Below are 15,692 nucleotides of genomic sequence, written 5' to 3' on the forward strand. Positions count from 1 at the left end.
GTTAATGGACAGAACCCAATTAAATGCTTTCCTTTATAAGTCTGATGGTGGTCATGTTATCTCTTCACAGCAGTAGAAACCATAACTAAGACAAGATAAATAGAAAGATAGATAGACAGAGAGAAACAGAGACAGGTGTTAGATATTCGATATACAAATGAGGAATAAATGGATAGATGGAAGGATGGATGGATAGATGAATAATAAGAGAGAGATGATATTAATAGATTAAAAGAAATATAATTAATACATTATTGAAAGTCTCATGGCTTCTAGGACCCAGGAAAAGACAGAGAAGATTCCTTCAGTTGCCTAGTTCTTGATATGCAGAATGAGTAATGTGCCTCCAATGCACAATACTACTAACAGTAGCTGTAAGTAACTTCCTGAAACATTGATTATAACTTCTCAGAATAAAGATTCAAATTTACTCTATACACACACACTGAGCCCTGTTTAGATTGTGTCTTTTACAGTCTAGCAGGTGATTTAGCAATAAAACCATATCGGGATAGTGAGGAATGAGAGCAACAGCTTTTCCACTAGAAAAGTGAGTCTTAAAATGGAAAGGAGATGCAATGGGAACTCTAAGCATGAAGTAGATCAGGGAGAACAAGTGAGAAAACTCATGTGCTAACCTATAGGTTTTCACGTGTATACAGTAGTGAGTGTACGTGTGTTTATATAAAAGGCTTTTCCTGATGTTAGTTCTCTGAAAGGCCACAGATGCAAACATCAGACTCATTCAGTATTCATCATTCCAAGTGCTGGGGTTTAACTTCTGATATCATTCCCCGAAGAAGAAGATAACAGCACTCCATGGAGAAATGGTGGATTGATAGGCAGAGGGAAGCAGAAGGCAGAAGCCTAAAATATCTCATGCATCCAGGGAGTAACTAAGTTCTCAAACAACACAAATGTCAAAAGGAAAACATGAGATGGCATGAAGGCTTGTTGGTTGCCGACCAGGGACAATTTAACATCGCAGAAAACAATAATAGCTGCCATTTTAAATCTTTGGAAGAAAATGTTTGAATCACAACTGCTTGGACTAAAAAAACAGTGGAGGAGAAAACTGGGTCCTTGGGGTGGCATTCCAACTCATAAATGCAAAGGAATCATGAAATTAGAAATCCACCACCTGGCAGCCACCATATATGCCTTAATTGGCTCAGGTAAGAATCGTTAATGGATTCTGCCGCTGACTGGAAGTCTAAGAAAATGGCTATTTGCAAAGTGTCAGCATCTTGATGCAGAAGAAACAACTTTGAAATGAAGCAACTGCAGCTCATCCTGATGATCAAAGATACCATCACTTGTGAAGAAACAGCCTGGATATTTAAAAGGACCCATTGGAAGTACAAACAGAACTTGGAACAAGGACATGAAATAATACCAGCCAGAGGTTGTTCAACAAAGAGAGAATGGATTGTATAAGCATGTCACAGTCTGAACACAAAGTGTGGGAATGTGCTATGGAATAGGGACAGGTCACATACAGTGTCTTAGACTAAGGCCTCAGTTGGAAAACAGTAATTTGGCTGCAATGAACACAATCAGACAAATAATAAAAATATTAGAAAGCATGGAGTTGAAGTAATCATTTGTAGAAATGTCTCTTTGTACAATTGAGAACCCCAGTGAATCCCTGTGGATAAGTTTTCAGGATAAAATCACAGCAGAAAAACAACAACAATAATAAAAGTAACATCAATAAGAATAGTAATAATAGTAATAATAATAATAATAATAATGTCATTTGTTTGTCTTGAGAAAGAACACTAACCATTGTGGGAATTCTGGAGAAGAAATTTGAGAAAGGAATTTTTCAGAATCATGAAAGCAATCAAAAGACCAACAGAGCACAGAAAGGAGAAATAATCAATCAGGACTTGAGATTGAAGTGCCTGGTGAATATAAGTAAACACAGATAATGCTTTCTTAAATATTAGATAAGCAGCAGTTAATATGACAAGTGATATCTGTCATTTATTGATATCTAATCTAAGAGGGAGTGATGAGGCATATAAGCCATCATGCAGGCAATAAAGAAGGAATGGCAGAGATGAGAATTGGGGGCTTCTCAGTCCTTGCTTGCATGTGACACCTTCCTCCTCCTCATATGCCAGGATGCACTATGCCCCAGCAAAGAATCACCACTTTTGGCTCCTAGTGTTTCCAGTGGGTTTCTGTCACTTGCTGCTCATCACAGTTTGATTTACCTTTAAACTAGCTATTAACCTTGAGTCATATGGAAAGATGGAACCGTGGCTGTCTGAATGGAATAAGTGAATGTCTATGGGGCTAACAATTACTGCTAATTGATACATGACAGTTATACCACTGTGGGTGTTACCTTAGTGCATCCAGAAGCAAGTGGGCCTAGGCAATATAAGATATTGCCTGGAAAGCACATCCTCCATGGCAGCCTCAACTGTCAGTAGCCTATAAGTAAAGGGATAGGGAATAATGCACTTACTTGATTTCAGATTCAGCTGCCAGTACCTCCCCAATAAATGTCTGGGCCTCTTCTGGTAGTGGTTTTTTTTTTTCTTTCTTTTTTTTTCTTTTGAGGACAATCTCATTTTACATACCCGAGTTAAATCAATCCTCTGTCCTTCCACTCCTGCCAACTTCTCCCTTCCCCATCCTCCATCTACTCCTCCAATAAGAACTCAGTGTTTGATGAGGCCAGGAAAACATATCTGATGGAAGTTTCAATTGCTAATAGCTCCCCAATAAGAGCTAAGGCCTAGAGGACCTGTCCTCAATGGCCACTTCAACGGGAAAAAGTTCTTGGCTTAGGCATAAGGCCACGTATGTTGCCAACAACTTCAAAAGAAACAGGAGGGCTGGAAGAGCATCAAATTCATGATAGCTTCATTTGCCAGCTGTCCCAAGTAAAAATATGACCTAAAAGATACTTTCCTAAGACAGAATTGCCAGTCTTACTACCATTAGCTCATAAGTAAGGGAGAAAACCTGGAGAGTTACCCACAGTAACTCCTCCTGTCAGCAACTCTTCAGTAAGAAAAAAATCATGGAAGTTTACCACACTCTTGGAATCTTTTTCTCCCAGTAGCTCCCCAGGTTGATGAGAGGCTGTTGCTTTGCACAAGAGGCAGAATGGGCTCTCCTAAGTGTTTCTGGTACCACAAAGTCACACCACACAAGGTCCAGCCTCTCAAAGGCCATTGGCCAAAGGAGTTTCCACATCACCTCCCCTTTTACCTAATAAGAATGTTCAAAACCAATACAGGACTACATATAATAAGAACAGATATCAAGTATAAAATTTAGATTGATAGTCAGTATAGGCAATATTGAGCAAGAAATATATGCTCAAAGTTTCAATGATTATTTTATTCCCAGGAGTCTTAGTCTTGTATTAGAAATGGGTTGGCTAGACCATAAGAGGAAGTTATCTACAACTATCAAGTCTTCAACCTCCATCAAGGCCTGAGAATTGAGATAGAATATTACTTGAGTAGCCAATAAATGGATTAAAGCTGTTTCCAAAATGTACAGTAGATTACAGAGACATATGTCTACCTGGGAAATCACCCAGTGTCTCATTTGCAATGTTGAAGCAAACCACTTTGGCTAAGGCCTAGAGTAACTGACAGCCCTTTTATAGAGGCAGGAAGATTTTGAAAACAATCTTACCCTATTTTGGCAAGGTTTGACAGTCATTTTTCTTGTGTCTTGCTTGTCCAGTCCAGACACCATGCATTTTATCAGTCAAACAAGTGCAATTCATTCATCAAAGCCCAGTTTTACAAAGAATAGTACAAACTCCAAGTACAGTGTCTTTGATGCTCAACATTCTTTCAGGAATAGATCAGTGCTGCAAAGAGCCATTGTGTCTCACATCAAAAAAACCTAAGTTATTTAAATCCCAGTTTCTTCAGTTCCTTTAAGTGTTTGATGATTACCTATCTGTACAGAATACAGTCTCTATGTATCATGAGAACCTGATTAGTGTAAATATAAGTATGGAAAACATGGGTGAATATTAACCTATAATACTTACTACTTTAATATATAACGTAAAGACTATTACTTCATATTACAATATTAAACAATCTTTGAACAAATGTGCAACAAATGATGACAACAGCCTCAAAATGGAAGCAGCTTATAGATACCTTGATCAGAAGTAGAGATGTATGATACATTATAATAGAGGAGTCAACCAACCTTGGAATCCAGTAATTTCAATTTTGGGGAATACATCCAGAGATACCCAATCATACTACAAAAGCATTTGTTCAACTATGTTCATACCAGCACTATTTGTTATAGCCAGAACCTGGAAACAACCTAGGTGCCCCTCAATAGAAGAATGAATAAAGAAGGTGTGGCATGCACTCAGTACAATAAAACAATGACATCTTGAATTTTGCATTCAAAGAATGGAAATAGAAAATATTTTACTGAGATAACCTAGATACAAAAAGATGAATAAGTTATGAACTCCATCAGAAGTGGATTCAAGCCATAAGCCATGGACATTGGGCCTATAATTCATGATCCTACAGAAGAAAACAAGAAGGAGAACCCAAAGAAAAATATATATTTATCCTCCTAGTTACTGGATGTAGACAAGATTGCCAGGTGAAAGTTGGGATCATGGGGGTGGCAGTGGGGAGAGAGAAGGGAGAATGGGAGGATTGGGAATAGGGATGAATTAGATTGAGGAAGGATGGATATCGGAGCAGAAAAGAAGATATCACAAGAAAGGGAACCAGTTTAGGTTTGGAAAAGACTTGGCTCTAGAGGGGGTCCCAGGTGCCCTGGAAGATGTCCCTAGCTCTTTCATCTTGCAGCAGATGAGGGTGTCCCTGAACTGGCCTTATTCCATAGCCCTACTGATAAAAATCTTGCATATCACCTTAGAACCTTCATCTAGCAATGTATGTAGATAGAGACACTGACACACATTGGAGCACTGGACTTAGTTCCCAATGTTCAGATGAAGATCATAAGGAGAGAGAACATGAGTAAGGGAGTTAGGACCTCAAGAATTGCTTCCACACACAGAGACTATGGGGCATATATAATAGAAGCTCAGCAAGTCCAGCTGGACTGATACTGAATGAGTATGTGATCAAACAAGATTCTCTGAATGTGCCTGACACTGAAAACTGACTGAGAAGCCAATGATAATGGTACTGGGTTTTGATTCTACTGCGTGTACTGATTTTTGCACGCCTAGTCTGTTTGGATTCAGACCTTCCTAGACATGGATGGAGTGGGGAGGGCCTCGGACTTCCCACTGGGTAGGGCACTCTGTTATCTCTGAGAACTCCAGAGGGACAGAGAGGGGGATGGCAGAGTGTAAGTGAAATTTGAAGAAGGGAAGTGGAAATTTTCAATAAATAAATTAAAAAAAATAATACCATACCAAGAGATACATTTTTATCAGTGGAAGTTTCTGCCTACCATTAATACGATCAAGAGAAATAGGAAAAGATGCTAAAAAATATGTGATAGAGATCTTAGAGAAGAGATGATACATAAGTGATAAAGACAGATGATAATGAAGAGGTCATAGATAAAGAGATGACATAGAGATTAAAGAGCAAGAGATGATAGAGCAAAAGATGATAGAAGAAGATATGATAGAGAAAGAGATGCTAGAGAAGAGAGGCTAGAAAATGTGATGGTAGAGTACGGGATGGTAGTGGAAGAGAGGATAGAAGAAAAGATGAGAGAGAATCAGATGATAGAGAAGTGTTAGAGGAAATCATGATAGAGGAAATATGATAGAGGAAGAGATGATAGAAAAAGACATAGTACAGAAATAGAAGATAGAGAAAGATGACAGAGAAATAATAGAGTAAGAGAAGATAGAGAGATGGTAGAATAGGAGATGATAGACTGGAGAATGAAATGATGGCAGATAGAGGTAATTGAGAAATGAATAATAGATGATCAAGAACAAGATGATAGAGTAAGTGATGACAGAGGTATTAGAGAAACTGATGATAGAAAATAGACAATACAGAAAGAGATGATAAAGAAAATGTTATCATAGTAAGATACGATAGTAAATGCAATGATAGAGGAAGAGATGATAAAGAAAGAGATGAAAGAGGTGATAGACAAAGACATGGAGGATAAAGTGATGATAGAGGAAGTGATGATTGAGCCATGATAGAGAAATAGAAGAGATGATACATGGGATAGAGAAAGGGATGGAAGAGAGACAAAAAAAAATAAATGCTGGAGGATAGACATAGAGACAATATAGAGATGATAGAAAATGAGATGATAATGAGATGACAGAGTGATGCTAGAGATGATAAAGAGATGACAAAGAGATTATAGAGAGATGATAGACAATGAGATGACCTAGAGATAATACAGGAAAAGATGATAGTATAGAAAAATAAATGATGGAGTATAGAGATGATAGAGAGATGGTGAAAGGTATATGGAAAGAAATCGTGAAATACATACAGAAAGAAGAGCAAATTGTAGATACAGATAGCCCTTTCATTGCTTGGTCACGGAGACCCAAGTTTTCACACAGAAACTACATTAATTACAACCTTGTTTGTCCAGTAGCTCACACATATACCTAGCTAGCTCTTATACCTTAAATTAACCCATAAGTCTTATCTAAGATTAGCCTTGTGGTTTGGTAGCTTACTCAGTGCAGCATTCACATCTTGTTTCCAATACATCTGGATGGCGATTGTAGAATGAATATTTTCCTCTTCCCAGGATTCTCCTAGTCTGTTTACCCTGCCTATACTACCTGCCTGGATTCTGGCCAATGAACATTTTATTGAACCAACACAAATAACAAATATATACAGGATATAAGAGCTTTATTCCACAGTAGTAAACAAAATGTCCAAACACTTCAAGATAACTGAGTTCAAACCTGGCCACTTTTGCAATATGGAGCCTTACCCTGGAATTCTGGTCTACTAAGTTACACTGTATCAAGACACTTTTCCACAAGGTCAGGGCAATCCCTCAAACTATAGGAGGCACACAGGTAAACTAACTTGGGAGTTCCCTCACTATATACATGAGTCAGCAGAAGCCATGGAAACAAATTACTTGATACAGAGTCATTCTAGGTCTAAGCAAATGACTCTAAATATTCTGCTAGAAAATTTTTAGATGACCAATATGTGCAGGACTATCAGTTGTTAGCATGACGAGGGCTCAAGGCTGATGCATAGAGTGTATATATAGGACTGAAATTTCAAAACCCATCTATTCATAATTTGGTCTTCTATACTTCGAGACAAAAAGGATGCTTTTCTTTTAATTTCAGAAAGTTTGGCCAAGCTCTCAAACTCTCCAATCTCTGCCAAACTCCAGATAAAGGAACAAATTAAATATGAAATTTCAACTGCCTTGTGACTAACATGATATGCCTTTTCATTGGCTAAGGCCATTCACACCTATAGACTGCAACTTCTACCTTCAATATATATACTAAAGCTAAACAAATGAAATAAAACAGAGCTCTTTGTTTTAAAGAAAAAAGGGGAACTACTGTGGGATAACATTCTTGTAGACTATAAAGATTAGTCACTGGAAAGGTACAGACTTTCCTGTAACTAGGCAGGTAATACAGTTGAGGCTACTACACTAAGTGAAATATGGGAAGGGGATGGCAGAGTGACTTATCAGCTAGAGGCAGAAAAAAATAATGAGAATGACTTATTGAGAAAAGGTAATAAGCCATGTTTCTAAACATAGATAAGAATTAAGGGTTAATATAAAATGTAACAGTTAGCCAATAATAAGTGTGAGCTAATCGGCCAAATATTTCATAATTAATATAAGCCTCTGTGTGCTCTTTAGAAGTAAGTCACTCTGTGAATAGGCAGGATAAACTCATCTGTCAACTTAGTGCTATGAACTTTCCTCTTAGCACTGCTTTCATACTGTCCCATAGGTTTGAGTATGTTGAGTTTTCATTTTCATTGAATTCAAGAAGGACTTTAATTTCTTTATTTCTTCCTTGATCCAGGAGTTGTTCAGTAGTTGACTGTCCAGTTTCCATGCGTTCGTCGTCTTTCTGGAGGTAGCATTGTTGAATTCTAACTTTAATCCAAGGTAATCTATAAGATACAGGTGGTTGCTAATATTTTTTGTAACTGTGGATGTTTGCTTTATTACTGAGTATGTGGTCAATTTTTGGTTCCATGAGCTGCAGAGAAGTAGGTAGATTCTTTCCTATTTGGATGCAGTGTTCCATAGATGTCCATTAAGTCCATTTGCTTCTTAATTTATTTTCTTTGTTCTGTGTGCTTTGTGTTTTGATTATTATATGGCGAGGGGATTTTTTTTTTTGATCCAGCCTATTCGGTGTTCTGTATGCTTCTTGAACCTTCATAGGTATATCTTTCTTTAGGTTGGGAAAGTTTTCTTCTATAATTTTATTAAATATATTTTCTGGACCGTTGAGCTGCGCTTCTTCCCCTTCTTCTACTCCTATTATTCTTAGGTTTGGTCTTTTTATTTTGTCCTATATTTCCTGAATGTTTTGTGATGAGAGTTTGTTGGCCTTGCTGTTTTCTTTGATCAGCGTGTTTATTTTCTCTATGGTATCTTCAGAATCTGAGATTCTTTCTTCTATCTCTTGTATTCTGTTGGTTATGCTTGTTTCTGTAGTCTCTATTCATTTACCTAGATTTTCCATGTCCAGCCAGCCTTCTGTTTGTGTTTTCTTCTTTGCCTCAATTTCAGTTTTCAAAACTTGAACTGTTCCCATTATCTGTTTGATTGTGTTTCCTTGGTTTCTTAGGGTATCATTCACTGATTTACTCAATTCTTCAAACTTTCTGTTATACTTCTCATCCATTTCTATAAGGGCATTTTTTACATGCTGTTTAAGGGTGTCAAACACTTTCATAAAGTCAATTTTTTCTACTTCTTCATGATTAAGGTGTTCATGTTCTCCTGTTGTGAGGTCGCTGGGTCCTGGTGGTTTAATATTATTTTTCAGAATGTTGGATGAATTCTTGCATTGGTGATTGGCCATCTCTTCCTCTGAATGCTCTCCTATGGATCTTCTTTTACAGGATCAGGTCTCCTTGCCTACTGTTGTACCTTCCCAATGATAGTACTCCCCAGTGATCGTTCTCCTGGTGCTCCAATGATGTCTCTCCTGGTGACAATATCAGATCTCCTTGCCCAACGATGGCTCTCCTGGTGCCAAGATCAGCTCTCCGTGCTGGTTGGGTATTTTATAAACAAAGCGCCTACCTTTGTGCTGCTGCCATGGTTCAGAAACTCACCCCAATGATGGCTCTCCTGGTACCAAGCTCAGATCTCCATGCTGGTTGGGTATTCATAAACAAAGCGCCTACCTTGCTTGGTGCAGGCAGGCCAGTGAAACAAAGGAACTCTTGCCTGCCTGTTTACCCTGAGGATTCGACCCAGCACCCAGACAGGCTGAGCTAGGTGGTGTTATGTGCCCAAAGAAGTAAGGGGGCAGAAGGAAGAAGGGTTCTGGAGCAAGCAGGGTGGGATAGGAACAGAGAGGCAGTCTGCAGGGAGTAGAGTCTCTGCAGGGAGCCCAGGAGGGGTGGTGGGTGAGGGACTTCTGAGTTCCCTGTCTGGGGCTGCTGCCGTGGGTCACAAACTCACCCCAATGATGGCTCTCCTGGTACCAAGCTCAGATCTCCGTGCTAGTTGGGTATTTTTTAAACAATGTGCCTACCTTGCTTGGTGCAGGCAGGCCAGTGAAACAAAGGAACTCCTACTCGCCTGTTTGTCCTGAGGATTCTCCCCCAGTGCCCAGACAGGCTGAGCTAGGTGGTGTTATATGCCCAAAGAAGGAAGAGGGCAGAAGGAAGAAGGGTTCTTGATGCAAGCTGGGTGGGATAGGAACAGAGAGGTATTCTGTGGGGAGTAGAGTGTCTGCAGGGAGCCCAGGAAGGATGGGCTGATATATGGCTTTACATCTGCATCTTCAATTTCATTCCATTGGTCCACGTGTCTGTTTTTATGACAACACTTCTTCCACCTCTTAACCAAACCCTACCAGCAAGCCCCACCACAAACAGTTAGTTTGGTTTTGGTTTTGTTTGGAGACAGGGTCTCATTAGGTAGGCCTAGCTGACCTGAAACATTCTAGGTAGATTAGGTTGGCCCTGAACTCACAAAGACCAACCTGCCTCTGCCCTCCAAATTCTGGGTTTAAGGATGTACCACCACACCTGTTTGTTTTAATTAAAATAAAATCACATTATTTCCCTTTCCTTCCTCCCTCCATCTATGCACTACCCCAACTAACACCTTTTAAATTCCTGGCCTCCTCCTCTCTAATTGTGCGCTAATGTGTGTGTGTGTGTGTATGTGTGTGTATACACAGATAAATATAGAGATGCAATACTATCAGTGTTGATGTACATGATTTCAAGACTGCCACTTTGTTGCCAGGTCATGGTGGCACACATCTTTAATCCCAGCACTCAGCAGGTAGAGACAGACATATCTCTGTGAGTTTGAGGCCAGCCTGGTCTACAAGAGCTAGTTCCAGGACAGGCTCCCAAGCTACAGAGAAACCCTGTCTTGAAAAACTAAGAGAGAGAGAGAGAGAGAGAGAGAGAGAGAGAGAGAGAAAGAAGGAGGGGGGAGAAAAATAAGAAAAGACTGGCCATTTGGTATTGGAGAACTGACTTGGAGGCTCCCATGGGAAAGACTCCTTCTCCCTCTCTCTCTTTCTCAGCATTCCTTTGTTGCTTGTAGTTCTTCTCCAGGGCTGGGGCACCACCTGTTTCCCGCTTCTGCATTAGCTTGCCTATTGTTGTTTTCCTCAATCAGGTCTTGTTTAAGCAGCCATACAGTTGCATTATCACAGGTTTAGTTTCCCTGTGGCTTCTAGGAGACAGAAACTCATAGCAGAATTTCTCATCTCTGACTTTTGAAATCTTTCTGTGGCTCTCTTCTGAAATGTTCCCTGAGTCTTGGGTACAGGAGTTGTGTTGTAGATGAATCCACTGGGGTTGGGCACCCATGATCAGTTGTTCTCTATATTTAGGGTACTTGTGTTCTGTAATGGTTACTGTCTGTTGGAAAGAGAAGTTCTTTAGTGAGGTTGGGAGTGACTTATAAAGTATTTAGAAGGCATTTGGAATTATACTGGTTTAATAAAGTAGCAGTAGTACACACTCCTCTATGACCCATAACCTCACCAATAGGTGACTAAGTTTCAGTACCAGGCATGCTTTCCCCAACACCCCACCCCAAAGTGGGCTTTAAATCCCAGTAGACAACTTCTGGTTACCACCAAAACATAGAGTGTCATGAATGCACCTTAACAGAGATCTTCTATGCTGGTGCTTGCTGTACTTCTTAGGACTATTGGTTGCTTCATTCTCTCATATTTTGAAAAATACCTTCCAGTTCCATGAAAGTTATTCCTCAGGGAGGAGAATTTCAGGGCAGATACAGCTCTGAGTCTAATGTCAAAAGTGCATAGTATATACAGCAATAGAAACTGAGCCCCACCTTCTGATAGCCAAGGCAATGACCATAGCCTGTACTCTTTCAGCAGTCTCTTGGACTACCTGAACTAACACTAAAAGGGGGCTTTCGTATTCGTTACTGGGGTTCCTTATTAGGTAGTTTTTAGCTCTTGAGGGGAAGATGGTCAGTCAAAGTGGCTTAATCTCATTTAAACTATTTCTTTGTTTGTATACACACATTTGTATTATGTGTAATTTTGGGTAAATGAAAAATATGATGCCTCGTGGCCTTGTGAAGCATCCTTAGGAACCAGGTTTGGTGGCACATTCATTAGTTCCAGCCCTCAGGAGGCAGAGGTAGGCAGATCTCAATACCAGTATGGAAGTGAGACAGGAGGATCATTGTGAGCTGGAAGCTAACACGGGTGTGTGCTGAGTGCCAAATTGGGTGGGAGAGTAGACCCTACTGAAGAGACAAAGGAAAAGAAAGATGAGAGGAAGGGAGAAAGGGAGGAAAGGAAACGAAGGCTAGAGGGAAAGAAAAGGGAGGGAAGAAGGAAAGGAAGGAAGGAAAGAAAGAAAGAAAAAGAAGGAAAAAAGAAAGCTACCTATATATCTTGGAGAGAAATTGTGCCACAGAGTGAATGCATTTGTGTGTTATTCTAAAGTTCCACTGCTCTAACAGTTCATATATCAAAAGCACCTAGAAAAACACATTTATTCTTTTTAAATACAGACTAAAGGTCCCAGCTAATTGCCTTGTTCCCCTGCCCTCTATCCACTCGAACACACAGCCACTGGTGAGTCTCTCTCTTTTCTGTGTCTTTCTCTGCCTCTGCCTCTGTGTTTGTGTGTTTTTCTTGCACATAAACAACTTTCAGGCAGGTCAGCTGCTCTGTCATATGTTAAACCCCCAGGGAATCACCAAGCACTGAAGATGGCCATAAACAGCAATAATAATGCAAATACAATATAAAAATTTCAATTGGTTTAATAGACACAGAAAATTAAAACAAATAAACTGACATAATACCTTGAGTGACCCACCCTAAAAATTACACAGCCACAGAAATATACTAAGGGAAGACATTCTATCTGCAATCATAGATGAGAATTGGTTCTCATTCCCTGACAGGTGTATTAAGTGTTAGGTGTGCATAGGAGGGCACCTAATTTTTGGAATTGATCTTGTATCCTAAAACGCTACTAAAGGTGTTTATAAGCTGAAGGAATTCTTTGGTGGAGTTTTTGGGGTTGCTTATGTACCCTATCATATTGTCTGCAAATAATGGAAGTTTAACTTCTTCCTTTCCAATTTGAATCCCTTTGATCCCTTTATGTTGTCTTATTGCTATTGCTAGATTTTCAAGCACTATATTAAAGAGGTATGGAGAGCGTGGACAACCTTGTCGAGTTCCTGATTTTAGTGGAATAGCTTTGAGTTCCTCTCCATTTAATTTGACGTTAGCTGTCGGCTTTTATAACTAGCTTTTATTATACTTAGGTATAACCCCTGTATCCCTAATCTCTCTAAGACCTTTATCATAAAGGGATGTTGAATTTTGTAAAATGCTTTTTCAGCTTCTAATGAAATGATCATATGGGTTTTTTCTTTCAGTTTATTTATATGATGGATTACATTGATAGATGTTCGTATGTTAAACCAGCCCTGCATCTCTGGGATGAAGCCTACTTGATCATAATGGATAATTTTTCTAATGTGTTCTTGGATTAGATTTGCCAGTATTTTGTTGAGTATTTTGGCGTCGATGTTCATGAGTGAGATTGGCCTGTAATTCTCTTTCTCGGTTATGTCTTTGTGTGGTTTTGGTATCAGAGTAACTGCAGCTTCATAAAAGGAATTTGGCAATGAGTTCTCTGTTTTTATATTGTGAAATACATTAAGGGGTATAGGTATTAGGTCTTATTGGAAGTTCTGGTAGAATTCTTCATTGAAGCCATCTGGACCTGGGCTTTTTTTCGGTGGAGAGGCTTTTTATAACAACTTCTAATTCTTTGCGACTAACAGGTCTATTTAGATTGTTCACCTGGTCGTGGTTTAACTTTGGTATATGGTACTTATCTAAAAATGTGTCCATTTCTTTTACATTTTCCAATTTTGTGGCATACAGGTTTTTGTAGTAAAATCTAATAATTCTCTGAATTTCGTCTGTGTCTGTGGTTATGTCTCCCTTTTCATTTCTGATTTTGTTAATTTGCATATTCTCTCTCCGCCGTTTAATTAGTTTGGATAGGGGTTTATCAATTTTATTGATTTTCTCCAAGAACCAGCTTTTTGTTTCATTGATTCTTTGGATTGTTTTCTGTGTTTCTATTTTGTTGATTTCAGCCCTTAATTTGATTATTTCCAGTCTTCTACTTCTCCTAGGTGAGTCTGCTTCTTTTTTTTATAAAGCTTTCAGGTGGGATATTAAGTCTCCAATGTGTGCTTTCTCCATGTTCTTTATGTGGGCACTTAATGCTATGAACTTTCCTCTTAGCACTGCTTTCAGAGTGTCCCATAGGTTTGAGTATGTTGAGTCTTTGTTTTCATTGAATTCAAGAAAGACTTTAATTTCTTTCTTTATTTCTTCCTTGATCCAGGTGTGGTTCAGTCGTTGACTGTCTAGTTTCCATGAGTTCATAGGCTTTCTGGGGAGAGCATTGTTGTTGAAATCTAACTTTATTCCATGGTGTTCTGATAAGACAGAGGTGGTTACCGATATTTTTTTTTAACTGTGTAAGTTTGCTTTCTTACTGAGTATGTGGTCTATTTTTGAGAAGGTTCCATGTGCTGGAGAGAAGAACGTATATTCTTTCCTATTTGAGTGGAATGTTCTATAGATGTCTGTTAAGTCCATTTGATTCATTACCTCCCTTAATCCTCTTATTTCTCTATTAGGTTTCTGTCTGATTGACCTGTCCATTCGTGAGAGAGGAGTGTTGAAATCTCCTACTATTAGAGTGTGTGGTTTGATGACTGCCTTGAGTTTTAGTAACGTTTCTTTTACATAAGTGGGTGCTTTTATATTAGGGGCATATATATTCAGGATTGAGACCTCATCCTGAAGAATTGTTCCTGTTATGAGTAAAAAATGTCCCTCTCCATCTCTTTTGATTGATTTTAGTTTGAAGTCAACTTTCTTAGAAATTAGTATGGCCACACCTGCTTGTTTCTTAGGTCCGTTTGCTTAATAAACCTTTTCCCATCCCGTTCCTCTGACTAGATGTCTGTCTTTGTGGTTGAGGTGAGTTTCTTGTAAGCAGCAGAATGTTGGATCCTGTTTTTGTATTCAATCTCTTAGCCTATGCCTCTTTATAGGTGAGTTGAGTCCATTGATATTAAGTGATATTAATGACCAGTGGTTGTTAACTCCGGTCATTTTTCCTTTCTTTCTTTCTTTCTTTCTTTCTTTCTTTCTTTCTTTCCTTCCTTCTTTCTTTTGGTAGTTGAGTTTGTGTGTTTCCCTTCTTCAAGTTGTACTGGTGAAGGGTCATTAGATATCTGAGTTATTGTGGGCATTGTTGGACTCCTTGGATTGTGATTTTCCTTCTATTATTTTCTGTAATGCTGGATTTGTAGCTACGTATTGTTTAAATTTGTTTTTATCGTGGAAATTTATTTTTCTCCATTTATAGTGAATGAAAGCTTGGCTGGGTATAGTAGTCTGGGCTTGAATCCATGGTCTCTTAGTTTCTGCAGTACATCTATCCAAGACCTTCTGGCTTTTATGGTTTCCATATAGAAGTCAGGTGTTAGTCTGATAGGTTTACCTTTATAGGTAACTTGACCTTTTTCCTTTGCAGCTCTTAATATTCTTTCTTTATTCTGTATATTTGTGTTTTGATTATTATATGACGAGGAGATGTTTTTTTTTGATCCTGTTGATTTGGTGTTCTGTATGCTTCTTGGACCTTCAAAGGAATATCTTTCTTAAGGTTGGGAAAGTTTTTTTCTATAATTTTATTAAGTATATTTTCTGGACCATTGAGCTGTACTTCTTCTCTTTCTTCTATCCCTATAATTCTTAGGTTTGGTCTTTTTATTGTGTCCCAGATTTCCTGAACGTTTTGTGATGAGAATTTGTTGGTTATGCTTTTTTCTTTGAATATAGTATTTATTTTCTCTGTGGTATCCTCAGTGTCTGAGATTCTTTCTTCTATCTCTTGTAATCTGTTGGTAGTACTTGTCTCTGTAGGTCCTGTTCATTTATTCAAATTTTCCATCTCCATCCTTCCCTCGGT

This window comes from Chionomys nivalis, unplaced genomic scaffold (genome assembly GCF_950005125.1).
Source record: "Chionomys nivalis unplaced genomic scaffold, mChiNiv1.1 scaffold_28, whole genome shotgun sequence".
Lineage (NCBI taxonomy): Eukaryota > Metazoa > Chordata > Mammalia > Rodentia > Cricetidae > Chionomys > Chionomys nivalis.